A 12,389-nucleotide genomic window follows, 5' to 3' on the forward strand; every position below is an offset into this window, starting at 1 on the left:
ATAATATACCTGTATGTCAAACAATGGATATCAAAACACTTACACATAATGCTACTCCATTACTCCAATAAAACACTGGCTTTACTGTAGTGCCCACTGATGTAATGTCAGCTAGCTTCCAGGAAGTTGGATACATTTTATATTTCTAAACACACTGCATATGTAAGTTCATTAGGCTTTCATTTTTCTTTTCTTTTCTGTGCCCCTGACTGTTGTTTACTTGAAGTCACAACAGGTGACTGTCAACGATGTTAATTTGATGATTCATAAAACTGCAATAACCCCATTAGAGTCAAGCTGTGAACCTCCAGCGCTCCGCTCCATTGAGGAAAGTCACTTTAACATTGTACTTCAGCGATTCTACACCCATTTACACTATAGTTAAGATTAGATTAGGGTTGTGGGAGGAGTTACCTGAATCAAGTCAAGTAAATTAAGCGACAAAAACGTGCAATCCAATTGGCTATGCGGCAGAGCTCCTGAATCAAGGAGGTCTGAGAATCCCCAACAGTCAACACATCAGTCGTCTGTTCATGGGTCCCACGTGCAGTGCATGATCTGTGTATAGGAAGGGACAGCTCTGTGTACTTGGTCGTTTAAATGAAATTGGAAATCTACAACTCAACTTGGAAGTGAGGACATTAAACCTGAATTCTATGGCATTCAGGGAGTGTCTGCTTTACTCCTATCTGCCTTTAACAACTTTCAAAATGCGTAACGTTGAGTCAGAAGTTTGTAGAAATGGAACGTTAAGGTCACGTGGCCGTTTTACAGCGTCATCCTGAAGTATTTTGGTAGTTTTGCTGCATTAGTGGGATCCATCTATCCATCCATTATCCAACCCGCTTTATCCTAACACAGGGTCACGGGGGTCTGCTGGACCCAGTCATTAGTGGGATGACACACCTTTCACGAAGTGCTAGCAGGGGTGTCGCACTCCAGGCCTGGTTGGCCGCAGTGGCTGCAGGTTTTCATTCTAACCCTTTTCCTAATCAGTGACCAGTTTTCACTGCTAATTAACTCCTTTTCTCTTCATTTCAATAGTCCTGTTTTTAAGGATTCAGTCCTCTGAATTGATTTGTTTCTTCATTAAATGGCAGCCAAACAGAAATGAGATGTGAAACGAGCCAACAGATGATCAGCTAAACTGGGATTTCAAACTCCAACCAATTTCACTCCAACCAGTCTCTTAACGAGAAGCCAATCCTTGCTGTTAATTAAGGCTGTTATTTAATTCAATGGCTTGTTGCTGCTCTCATTCTGCCACAGCAGACATTTCCAAATCTGTTGATTTTTCATTTTTTTCTAAGAACACCAACAAAATATTTCGATGACCTGAGAGATCAACCTTACTGAGACCTTCACCTTTATTTATTTTCAGATATTGTGTGATGGGCAAAGGTGACCTGGTCATATGGTGGCTTGTTTGATGTCTCATTATTGTTTGGCTACTAATTAAGGAAAAAGAGACAATTAAGGGGCCTGAGACAAGTTAATTAAAACTAAAGCAAAAGAAGTTAATTAGCAGTAAAAACGGCTCACTAATGAAGAAGATGGTTAGAATGAAAACATGCAGCCACTGTAGCCCTCGAGGACTGGAGTTCGACACCTGTGTGCTAGAGTGTAAGTCAGAGTGAGACTGGGGTATTGTAGGTGGTCAAGTGAAAAAGATCTCCATTTTGGATAAAGGTATCTTGGATATTTTGAGAAGAACAAATCAAGACTTGTCAACCAATAGTGAAGGTGGAGGTCATCGTAACAGTATTGGGTGCAAGGCAAAAAGTCAAACCCGGTTAGGCCACCAGCCCACAGCAAGGCTCACTAACTCCCTTATAGAACGAACTTGGACAGCCGAGTTTGTACGGAGCTGCATTTTGCCAACTACAATAGACCTAGAAGGGGGGATTTCAGGTGATATATGGCACCCTGCCCCTGATTTTCCCTGCCGTGCCTTCCCCTCCTGACAATCCAACATTCTTGTGGAACTCATGTGAATCTCCAAGATGTACTGGGGACCCCATTCAATCCGCGATCCCCCCAACCCCACCCCCCTTAAATCTCCAATAATATGTATAGCAGTTTCCTTCCATACTCCACTGTTGCTTAGGGCTGCAAAGAATAGTTCAAGCCGGCAGTGGTGTAAAAAACAGCTGAATTGTGCTACTTTCTGAAGGTGTCACAAGCTGGCACAAAAATGCCCTTCAGTTTACCTGCTTACATGATGCTTGTCCTAAACTATGTCATTCAGACATGTCAGGTATCTATTAAAATGTCAACTGAACCTTGAACAGCGTTACTTTTAAAGTGCATCACAAGATGACCTCTGAGCTGCACAGATTAACCCTGGTGCTTGTGATGGTGCCAGGGCTAGCAGATCAAATGTCACTATCTGAATATACAGTATTTCAAAAATGTAGTTAAAAAATAAAAGAATTCAAAAGCTGACATTCAAATGTAAATAAATGGCTGTTTTTCCTTGCTCTGATTTTGGCAGTGTGTTACTCGGGGCACACCATGCAATATTACAATATTTTACAGATCTGTTTTTGCTTGCCTCTTACACAAACAGTTTATTTCTGATTTTGAATGTTTTTTAATTCCAGTTCCTCCCAAATTTGCATGAGGTGTGGCCACTGAGAGAAAACTCCATACAAGTAAAATACATTTTATACAAGACATGTACAGAGCCTTCAGAAAGTATTCACTTTTTCACATTTTGTTATTTTGCAGACCTGTGCTAATACCATTTAATTGTATTTTTTCCCACATCAAATGACACTCAAAACCCCAGAATGACAAAGTGAAAACTAGATTTTTAGAAACTTTTGAAAAAAATAAATAAAATGCAGAAATATCACATTGATATCAGACCCTTTACTTAGTCCTTAGTTGAAGCCCCTTTGGCAATGATTACAGTCTGGAGTCTTCTTGGGTATGACGTGATAAGCTCCATACATCAGGGGTCTCAGTAATAAAACGTAGTGTGGATTTGAGTGAGAGAATATGCAAACACCAAAGAACAGAGAAATGCATACAGCAAAACAAAATCCAATTTATAAAACCTGCCGTCCACACATTTCTACGCAATTTGCCTTTATAAATGACAGTCATTTTGTAAATATGCATATGTGAATGTGCCTCGAACTCAGCCTGGCTGCTGCCCTGAAACAACAATCAATGGACTATGCTAATCAACCTCATAGATGTGGAATCATGATGCTGCAGAAGTGCATTGTCATCATCCTCCTAACACGTCAAGACCCACCCCACCACCTACATTCAAGAATATTTGGCTGCGCTCCACAACTCTACTGCTCCCTTCTCAGGGAATCGCAATGAATGTAATTACTCCGAACCTACACGCTGTCAAATAAACAAACTACACGCTGTCTGATGTCTGAGGTTCGATTCCCTGAGAGGGGAGCAGTAGAGTGTGTACGCCTGATGAGCCCAATTGAGGGTGAAACACGTGTTGTGTACTCTTTGCTTTATTTGACAGTAAAACTATGCAATATATATATATATATATATATATATACATTGTAACAGACCAGCCTGGACCACAGACAGACACCACTTCTTTGTCACACAAACACACCTTTATTTCCTTTTCTGCAGCAGTACATAGTGCACCAAGCACCACAGTTCTCAGTCCCTTCTTCCTTTACCCTAGCTGGCTCCACTCCTTCTCCCAGCAAGCTCAGTCTTCCTTCCACCCAACTCCAGCTCTCTGGGTTGTGGCAGCTGTCTCTTTTTATAGAGGACCTGGAAGTGCTACAGCTGTTCTGTGATCATCTTCCGGCTGCACTTACGGGTGAAACAGCAGCGCTGCACAGGAGGGCTCAGCCATTCTCCACATGCTCCCTGGTGGTGTCCATAAGTTACAGCAGGGTTGAGCTTCCTTTCTCTGTGGCAGTATAGTAGGCCAGGAGGACTGACCTCTGCCATCCAGGGGGATGTATTACCCTGTGCAAGCTCCTTTCCCCGGCTGTCCATTACAATATATATTTTATATATATAAATATATATTGAATTCAACGTCTGTCTGTTTGTCCGCTTTCACAAGAGAATTACTTAACGGATTTAGATTGAGTCTTTTTCTATAATTTGCTTCTTCTTTGTGACTTCTCTTATTGCGGTAAGTATCATAAGTACCTATTTATTTGCGTGAATCTGAGAGAGAGGCTGCAGCCCGAGGGGAGGGGGAGATGTGACATCATCTACATGCTACACTGATTCCTCTCCCACTTAGAGGCAGTGGCGCTGTAAGAATTATGTTTCTGGACTTCTCTAGTGCCTTCAACACCATCCAACACGGCTCCTTAGTGACAAGCTGACAGAGATGGGAGTAAATTCATACCTGGTGGCATGGATCGTGGACTATCTTAAAGACAGACCTCAGTATGTGCATCTTGCGAACTGCAGATCTGATATTGTGGTCAGCAGCACAGGAGCACCACAAGGGACTGTACTTTCTCCGGACCTATTCAGCCTATATACATCGGACTTCCAATACAACTCAGAGTCCTGCCATGTGCAAAACTTTGCTGATGACACTGATAACATGGGCTGCATCAGGAGTGGGCAGGAGGAGGAGTATAGGAACCTCATCAAGGACTTTGTTAAATGGTGCGACTCAAACCACCTACACCTGAACACCAGCAAAACCAAAGAGTTGGTGGTGGATTTTAGGAGGCCCAGACCCCTCCTGGACCCCGTGATCATCAGAGGTGACTGTGTGCAGAGGGTGCAGACCTATAAATACCTGAGAGTGCAGTTGGATGATAAATTGGACTGGACTGCCAATACTGATGCTCTGTGCAAGAGAGGACAGAGCCGACTATACTTCCTTAGAAGGCTGGTATCCATCAACATCTGCAATAAGATGCTGCAGATGTTCTATCAGATGGTTGTGGCGAGCGCCCTCTTCTACACGGTGGTGTGCTGGGGAGGCAGCATAAAGAAGAAGGACACCTCAAGCCTGGACAAACTGGTGAGGAAGGCAGGCTCCATTGTAGGCACGGAGCTGGACAGTTTGACATCTGTGGCAGAGCGACGGGCGCTGAGCAGGCTCCTGACAATCATGGAGAATCCACTGCATTCACTGAACAGGATCATCTCCAGACAGAGGAGCAACTTCAGTGACAGACTGCCGTCATTGTCCTGCTTCACTGACAGACTGAGGAGATCGTTCCTCCCCGAAACTATGCGACTCTTCAATTCCACCCGGGGTTGGGGTAATTATTGTAAGATTATTGTCTATTATACCTGCCTCGCACTATCCACTTTGCATTTTTTTTTAAACTTGCACTGTGTTTTTATCACTCTTTAATTAATATTGTTTTTTATCAGTATACTGCTGCTGGAGTATGTGAATTTCCCCTTGGGATTAATAAAGTATCTATCTATCTATCTATCTATCTATCTATCTATCTATCTATCTATCTATCTATCTATCTATCTATCTATCTATCTATCTATCTATCTATCTATCTATCTATCTATCTATCTATCTATCTATCTATCTATCAGGAGTGGGGAGCCAGGCAAGGACCTCCTCACTCACTTGCCAGCCTCTGTTCAAGTCAGTCTACCTCTCATGATGTGTTGGAGCGTACTTTGCCTCCACTTACCTATATATATATATATATACAGCGAAATATAAAAATGAAAGGACTCGTAAGTACAAGCAGCATTATGACAAAAATAAATAGAAAATACAGTGCCCTCCATAATGTTTGGGAAAAAGACACATTTTTCCTTGATTTACCTTTCTGCCCCACAGTTTAAAATTACAAATCAAACAATTCCAAAAATATAGACTCCAAGGTTAGAAGCAGATCTAGGTACCTTATGCCTGCACTAATAAAGCAATGAAACCCACCTGAGGAATCACAAACACCTGTGATGCCAATTGTCCCAAACATTATGATGTCCTGAAATGGGGGGGACCAGGTAGAAAAAGTGTTGTCACTTCTACATGGTGTAACCAAAATGTATGCAAACACGCTTAAATGAAAGACTGCTGTGCAAACATTTTAATCACGTCTGAAGTGTTTGTGGCACATATCTGTGCTCTTCCCATTCAACCTTTATGTGTGATGCACTGATCAGGCTGCCTTCCCTCAGGTACAGCGCACTGATGATATACAATAGCTAAACTCCTGAATCTCATGGGTCTCCTCTTGCGAACAGGAGGGCCTGACAGCATGCAAGACTGAAAAACAAACAAAAAAAACAAAGTGACAACTGCAGTTTGGTGCTTTGAAGAAATTTCTGCAAATATCGGGTGGCAATTGGTGTTGTTTTTTTTCTACATCAATGATGTGCCCTGCCAATTGAAGGATGAGATCATCGACACTGGCTCAGCTCTACCAGGAACATCACACTTCAGAAGAACTTCCAACAAAATACCATGGGGTACACAGCCATGAATATTTTCTAAACACACATAGATGTTGTAATAATAATAATAATAGTTCTTTACATTTATATTGTGCTTTTCTCCCTACTCAAAGAGCTTTACATAATTGGTGGGGAGCCACTTTAACCCACCTGGAGGATGCAAAGGCAGCCATTTTGTGCAAGCACTCTCATCACACATTAGCTGTTAGGTGGTGAAGGGGTGATAGTCAATTAGAGACAGGGGATTATTAGGGGGCCACAACAACTAGGTCTTGGTGGGCACTTTACTCAGGGCATCAGGCTACACCCTGCTCTTTATGAAGGATGCCTGTGGATCTTTTATGACTACAGAGAGTCAGCATCCATCCATTATCCAACCCGCTATATCCTATCTACAGGGTCACGGGGGTCTGCTGGAGCCAATCCCAGCCAACACAGGGTGCAAGGCAGGAAACAAACCCCAGGCAGGGCGCCAGCCCACCGCAGGTGAGAGAGTCAGCATTTTGGTTTTATATTTTATCCAAAGAACAGTGCTATTTTTACAGCGTTGTGTCATTGTCACTGCACTGGGGCATTGGAATCCACATCAACATCCACGGCCCCCCAAAGCTTTTCCCATGTAGTCTCTCACCCAAGTACTTGCCCAGGCCCAAATGTGCTTAGCTTCAAGTGGATGACCTCTTCTGAAATGCATGTGGGGAATGGTTGCTGGTAGCTGGCTGCTAGATAGGTAACACGGGCAAATTCTCTTAACTCCTCAAAGAATATTTAAAGGTAAAAAGTCTGTTCTTTGTTCCACAACCAGGACCTAATCCATTCCCCCCTGAATGTGATGTTCAGCTGTCAGACAGACTTAAAAGGTTTTCCCAGGGAGGGTGTGACATTTTATCCTCAGTAAATGGAATACCATAATTCCGAAGGCACCAAATGTGGATATCATTATCTGATTTTGACCATATAGTGAGCTCACAAAAATGTTGATGTTCATGCTCCCTTACACCTTTATAGCTGAATATATGTAATTGGGGGACCATGTTGAGTATGGGGCGGCACGGTGGCGCAGTGGGTAGCGCTGCTGCCTCGCAGTTGGAAGACCTGGGGATCTGGGTTCGCTTCCCGGGTCCTCCCTGCGTGGAGTTTGCATGTTCTCCCCGTGTCTGCATGAGTTTCCTCCGGGCGCTCCGGTTTCCTCCCACAGTCCAAAGACATGCAGGTTAGGTGGATTGGCGATTCTAAATTGGCCCTAGTGTGTGCTGGGTGTGTTTGTGTGTGTCCTGCGGTGGGTTGGCACCCTGCCCGGGATTGGTTCCCTGCCTTGTGCCCTGTGTTGGCTGGGATTGGCTCCAGCAGACCCCCATGACCCTGTGTTCGGATTCAGCGGGTTGGAAAATGGATGGATGGATGGATGTTGAGTATGTCTACAGACCTGTGTGCTATGTTGGATTAAATATTAGTTAGGGTGGTAGCATTCATTCTGGTGAAAGTCATTACTTACCAAATGGTTAATAACTAAATGATTAACATTTTTTACATTAATAAACATTCTAAAACTAAACCTGAGATGTTGTTTGCAGGCCTGGGAAGTAGTAATGGTGAATGCTTTAAACAACTGCGCTGCTTCACTCTAAGTACCCTGTGGGATTTCGGAATGGGAAAGCACAGCTTGGAGGAGTGGATTCAGGAGGAAGCTAAACTTCTTGTCATGGAATTTCAAAAGAACGAAGGCACGTTGAGTGACCTGGTAGTTTGTATCCTGTGTTAAAACATTTCATATTTAAAAGGAGCTTTTTCCTTCCTTGATATAAAAGGGCGATGCTGCTTTACTTAAGAAAAGCTAGGATGTGTGTGTTAAGGTATACAACTGTTTAAATTGGATTCATTTTTTTCCTTTCCAAGTTATCTTGTAGTTCAGAAATGTTTTGTGGCTTTGTTCTTTTTATGGGAGCTGCACTGTAGGAGATTTTGAAGTTCTTACTGTGTTGACGGTGGTTTTCCATTGGTACTCTGACATTTGTTTATAACTTTCTGGGTGTATGGGATCTATCTATCCACCTATTGGTAGATCCATCTATTAATTTATCTTTGTCTATTAAAAGTATTCATTCCTTTGGAATTTTTCACATTTTATCATTGCATAAAATATTGAATTGCTGAAGACTTCATTTGGCTTTTTTGACACTGATCCACAAAGAAAAGACTCTTTAATGTCAAAGTGAAAACAGATCTCTGCAAGCGGTCTAAACTAATTACAAATGTAAAACACAAAATAATCAGTATCATAAATATTTACAGTGCATCTGGAAAGTATTCACAGCACATCACTTTTTCCACATTTTGTTATGTTACAGCCTTATTCAAAAATGGATTAAATTCATTTTTTTCCTCAGAATTCTACACACAACTCCCCATAATGACAACGTGAAAAAAGTTTACTTGAGATTTTTGCAAATTTATTTAAAATAAAAAAATTGAGAAAGCACATGTACATAAGTATTCACAGCCTTTGCCATGAAGCTCAAAATTGAACTCAGGTCCATCCTGTTTCCCCTGATCATCCTTGAGATGTTTCTGCAGCTTAATTGGAGTCCACCTGTGGTAAATTCAGTTGACTGAAAATGATTTGGAAAGGCACACACCTGTCTATATAAGGTCCCACAGTTGACAGTTCATGTCAGAGCACAAACCAAGCATGAAGTCAAAGGAATTGTCTGTAGACCTCCGAGACAGGATTGTCTCGAGGCACAAATCTGGGGAAGGTTACAGAAAAATTTCTGCTGCTTTGAAGGTCCCAATGAGCACAGTGGCCTCCATCATCCATAAGTGGAAGAAGTTCAAAACCACCAGGAGTCTTCCTAGAGCTGGCCGGCCATCCAAACTGAGCGATCGGGGGAGAAGGGCCTTAGTCAGGGAGGTGACCAAGAACCCGATGGTCACCCTGTCAGAGCTCCAGAGGTCCTCTGTGGAGAGAGGAGAAATTTCCAGAAGGACAACCATCTCTGCAGCAATCCACCAATCAGGCCTGTATGGTAGAGTGGCCAGACGGAAGCCACTCCTTAGTAAAAGGCACATGGCAGCCCGCCTGGAGTTTGCCAAAAGGCACCTGAAGGACTCTCAGTCCATGAGAAAGAAAATTCTCTGGTCTGATGAGACAAAGATTGAACTCTTTGGTGTGAATGCCAGGCATCACTTTTGGAGAAAACCAGGCACCGCTCATCATCAGGCCAATACCATCCCTACAGTGAAGCATGGTGGTGGCAGCATCATGCTGTGGGGATGTTTTTCAGCAGCAGGAACTGGGAGACTAGTCAGGATAAAGGGAAAGATGACTGCAGCAATGTACAGAGACATCCTGGATGAAAACCTGCTCTAGAACGCTCTTGACCTCAGACTGGGGCAACGGTTCATCTTTCAGAAGGATAACGACCCTAAGTACACAGCCAAGATATCAAAGGAGTGGCTTCAGGACAACTCTGTGAATGTCCTTGAGTGGCCCAGCCAGAGCCCAGACTTGAATCCGATTGAACATCTCTGGAGAGATCTTAAAATGGTTGTGCACCGACGCTTCCCATCCAACCTGATGGAGCTTGAGAGGTGCTGCAAAGAGGAATGGGCGAAACTGGCCAAGGATAGGTGTGCCAAGCTTGTGGCATCATATTCAAAAAGACTTGAGGCTGTAATTGCTGCAAAAGGTGCATCGACAAAGTATTGAGCAAAGGCTGTGAATACTTATGTACATGGGATTTCTCAGTTTTTTTATTTTTAATAAATTTGCAAAAACCTCAAGTAAACTTTTTTCACGTTGTCATTATGGGGTGTTGTGTGTAGAATTCTGAGGAAAAAAGTGAATTTAATCCATTTTGGAATAAGGCTGTAACATAACAAAATGTGGGAAAAGTGATGCACTGTAAATACTTTCCGGATGCACTGTACCCCTTTGATATGACACCCCTAAATCACCACAGCTGCAATTCACTCAGTTTAGAAGTCACATCATTAGTTCAGTGGAGATCACCTGCCTGGGGTTTCTACTACAGACCAGTGGCCTTTATGTCTCACATCATGAAAACCTGTGAGAGACTTTTGGTTCTGGGCTATGTGAGTCTTCTTGATGTAGACCACCTGGACCCACTGCAGATGACCTTTCGAACAAAAACAGGAGTGGAGGAAGGATGAAGTTATCATTCTGCTCCACAAGGTTTATTCTCACCTGGACAAGCACTGTGAGGATAATGTTTTTCAATTTCTTCAGTGCCTTCAATACCATCCATCCATTCCTGTTAAGGGGTAAACTCAGAGATATGCAGGTGGGTGAACCTATGATGTCCTGGATAATGGACCATCTGTTGGGCAGACTGCAGTTTGTGAGACTCAAGGACTGTGTTTCTGATACGGATGTGAGCAACACTGCAGAACCACAAGGAACAGTCCTGTCTCCATTTCTGTTCACTCTGTACACCTCAGACTATAAATATAACACCAGGTCATGTAATTTGTAGAAATTCTCAGATGATTCTTCACTTGTGGAGTGCATTGATAAGTGGGGTGAGACAGAGTATAGGAGTCAGGTGGGAACTTTGCTTCTTGGTGCAAAGAAATTTGTTTGCCCCTTAACATCAGCATAACCAAGGAACTGATTATTGACTTTCACTGCACCAAAGAGCCTCTTTGTCCCATCACTAAATACCTAACTCACTGAACATTTCTTGGAGTTCTGTATGATAAACTTGTTTGTGTTCCTCTTTTTTATTTAATAAACTATAAAACTGCACCTAAATAACAGAAAGTGTTGAAACACCATGCTGCATACATTGTTGATCAATTCAGGTACTTGATAATAACTGATTAATCAGTTTCCTTTATTTGGATTAGAATTGACTTTGTACACCAATTCATTTTAATTTTTAAAATCAGAAAAAAACAAAACAAATTCTTAGTTTGGGGATGGAGCTGCAATCCCAAAGCTATCTAATGAACCAAACAGAGTTTGTGAAAAACACAGCACTTCTTGCTCAAATGCATTATTTCATAGTAAGGTGCACTTGTAGTGTCAAAATTTCGGCTGAAACCAGACAAGCAAAATTATGATATTGTGATTTGATACTGGAGAGAAATACTGAAAGCATTGTGTTCATAAGAATTACAAGGCTAAGTCAAAAAGTAAAGGTACTTTTATGCAGTAACCTCAGTAGATAGAAGCTGACGCAATACAACACATTCACGATGGCTATTGTATTAGCCATGTTGAAGGCACAGTCAAATGAATATGGACGCTCTGCCACGGGATTGCACCATTGTTGAACTGAGATTTTACTGAGATTATTTTGGGCAGAGAGAGAATCCTGCTGTAATTAACTGAAAGATGTTGACTTGTACAGATCAGTAAGCTGTTTGGGTATCCATCTTGGACAGACGTTACAGTACCCCAAGTCATCATGCACGCTGGTATGTGAAGATCCATAGCTTATATCCAAATGTGCAGCATAATTTGTTGTTCTTCTCTGATGAAGACATTCACCCTCTTGATGTGGGCTTGTGTGCACAGTCTTGATGGTTGAGCAGATTAAGCTTTGCTGGTTACACTTTTTCCCGCTTTGAACCTTTCTACCCATTCATAAACTTTTTGTTGAGTCTGCTGTTTTCACTTCGATAAATTGCAGTAGGCTTCATTCACTCTGCCCAAAGAAATGCCTCGATGTTCATCAATGGTGCAAACCCGTAGTGGAATATCCATGCTCATTTGAATTTAGCTTCAGCTAGAGTAACGGCAGAGCGCTACATTGTATGTGTTCAAACTACCCATTAGTCATTGTAAACATGTTGTATTGTGTCAGCTTCTTCATTTGTGATTGCTGCTTAATTCTTAAATTACTTTTACTTTTTGATTTACCCTCGTACTTAGGAACACTTTGAAATCAGTTTAGTTCTTTTTTTTCTGTCTGGCACCTCTTGCCTCACCAGTACTAGAAAACCCTCATATATGCTAT

The 12,389-nt window shown here is 42.2% G+C and overlaps 1 pseudogene; it reads left to right on the forward strand.

The window, feature by feature from the left end:
* The window catches only part of LOC114665840 (cytochrome P450 2H2-like), a 33,958-nt pseudogene that overhangs the window by 2,864 nt on the left and 18,705 nt on the right, over nucleotides 1-12,389 (forward strand).

Source organism: Erpetoichthys calabaricus, chromosome 1 (assembly GCF_900747795.2).
Source record: "Erpetoichthys calabaricus chromosome 1, fErpCal1.3, whole genome shotgun sequence".
Taxonomy (NCBI): Eukaryota; Metazoa; Chordata; class Cladistia; order Polypteriformes; family Polypteridae; genus Erpetoichthys; species Erpetoichthys calabaricus.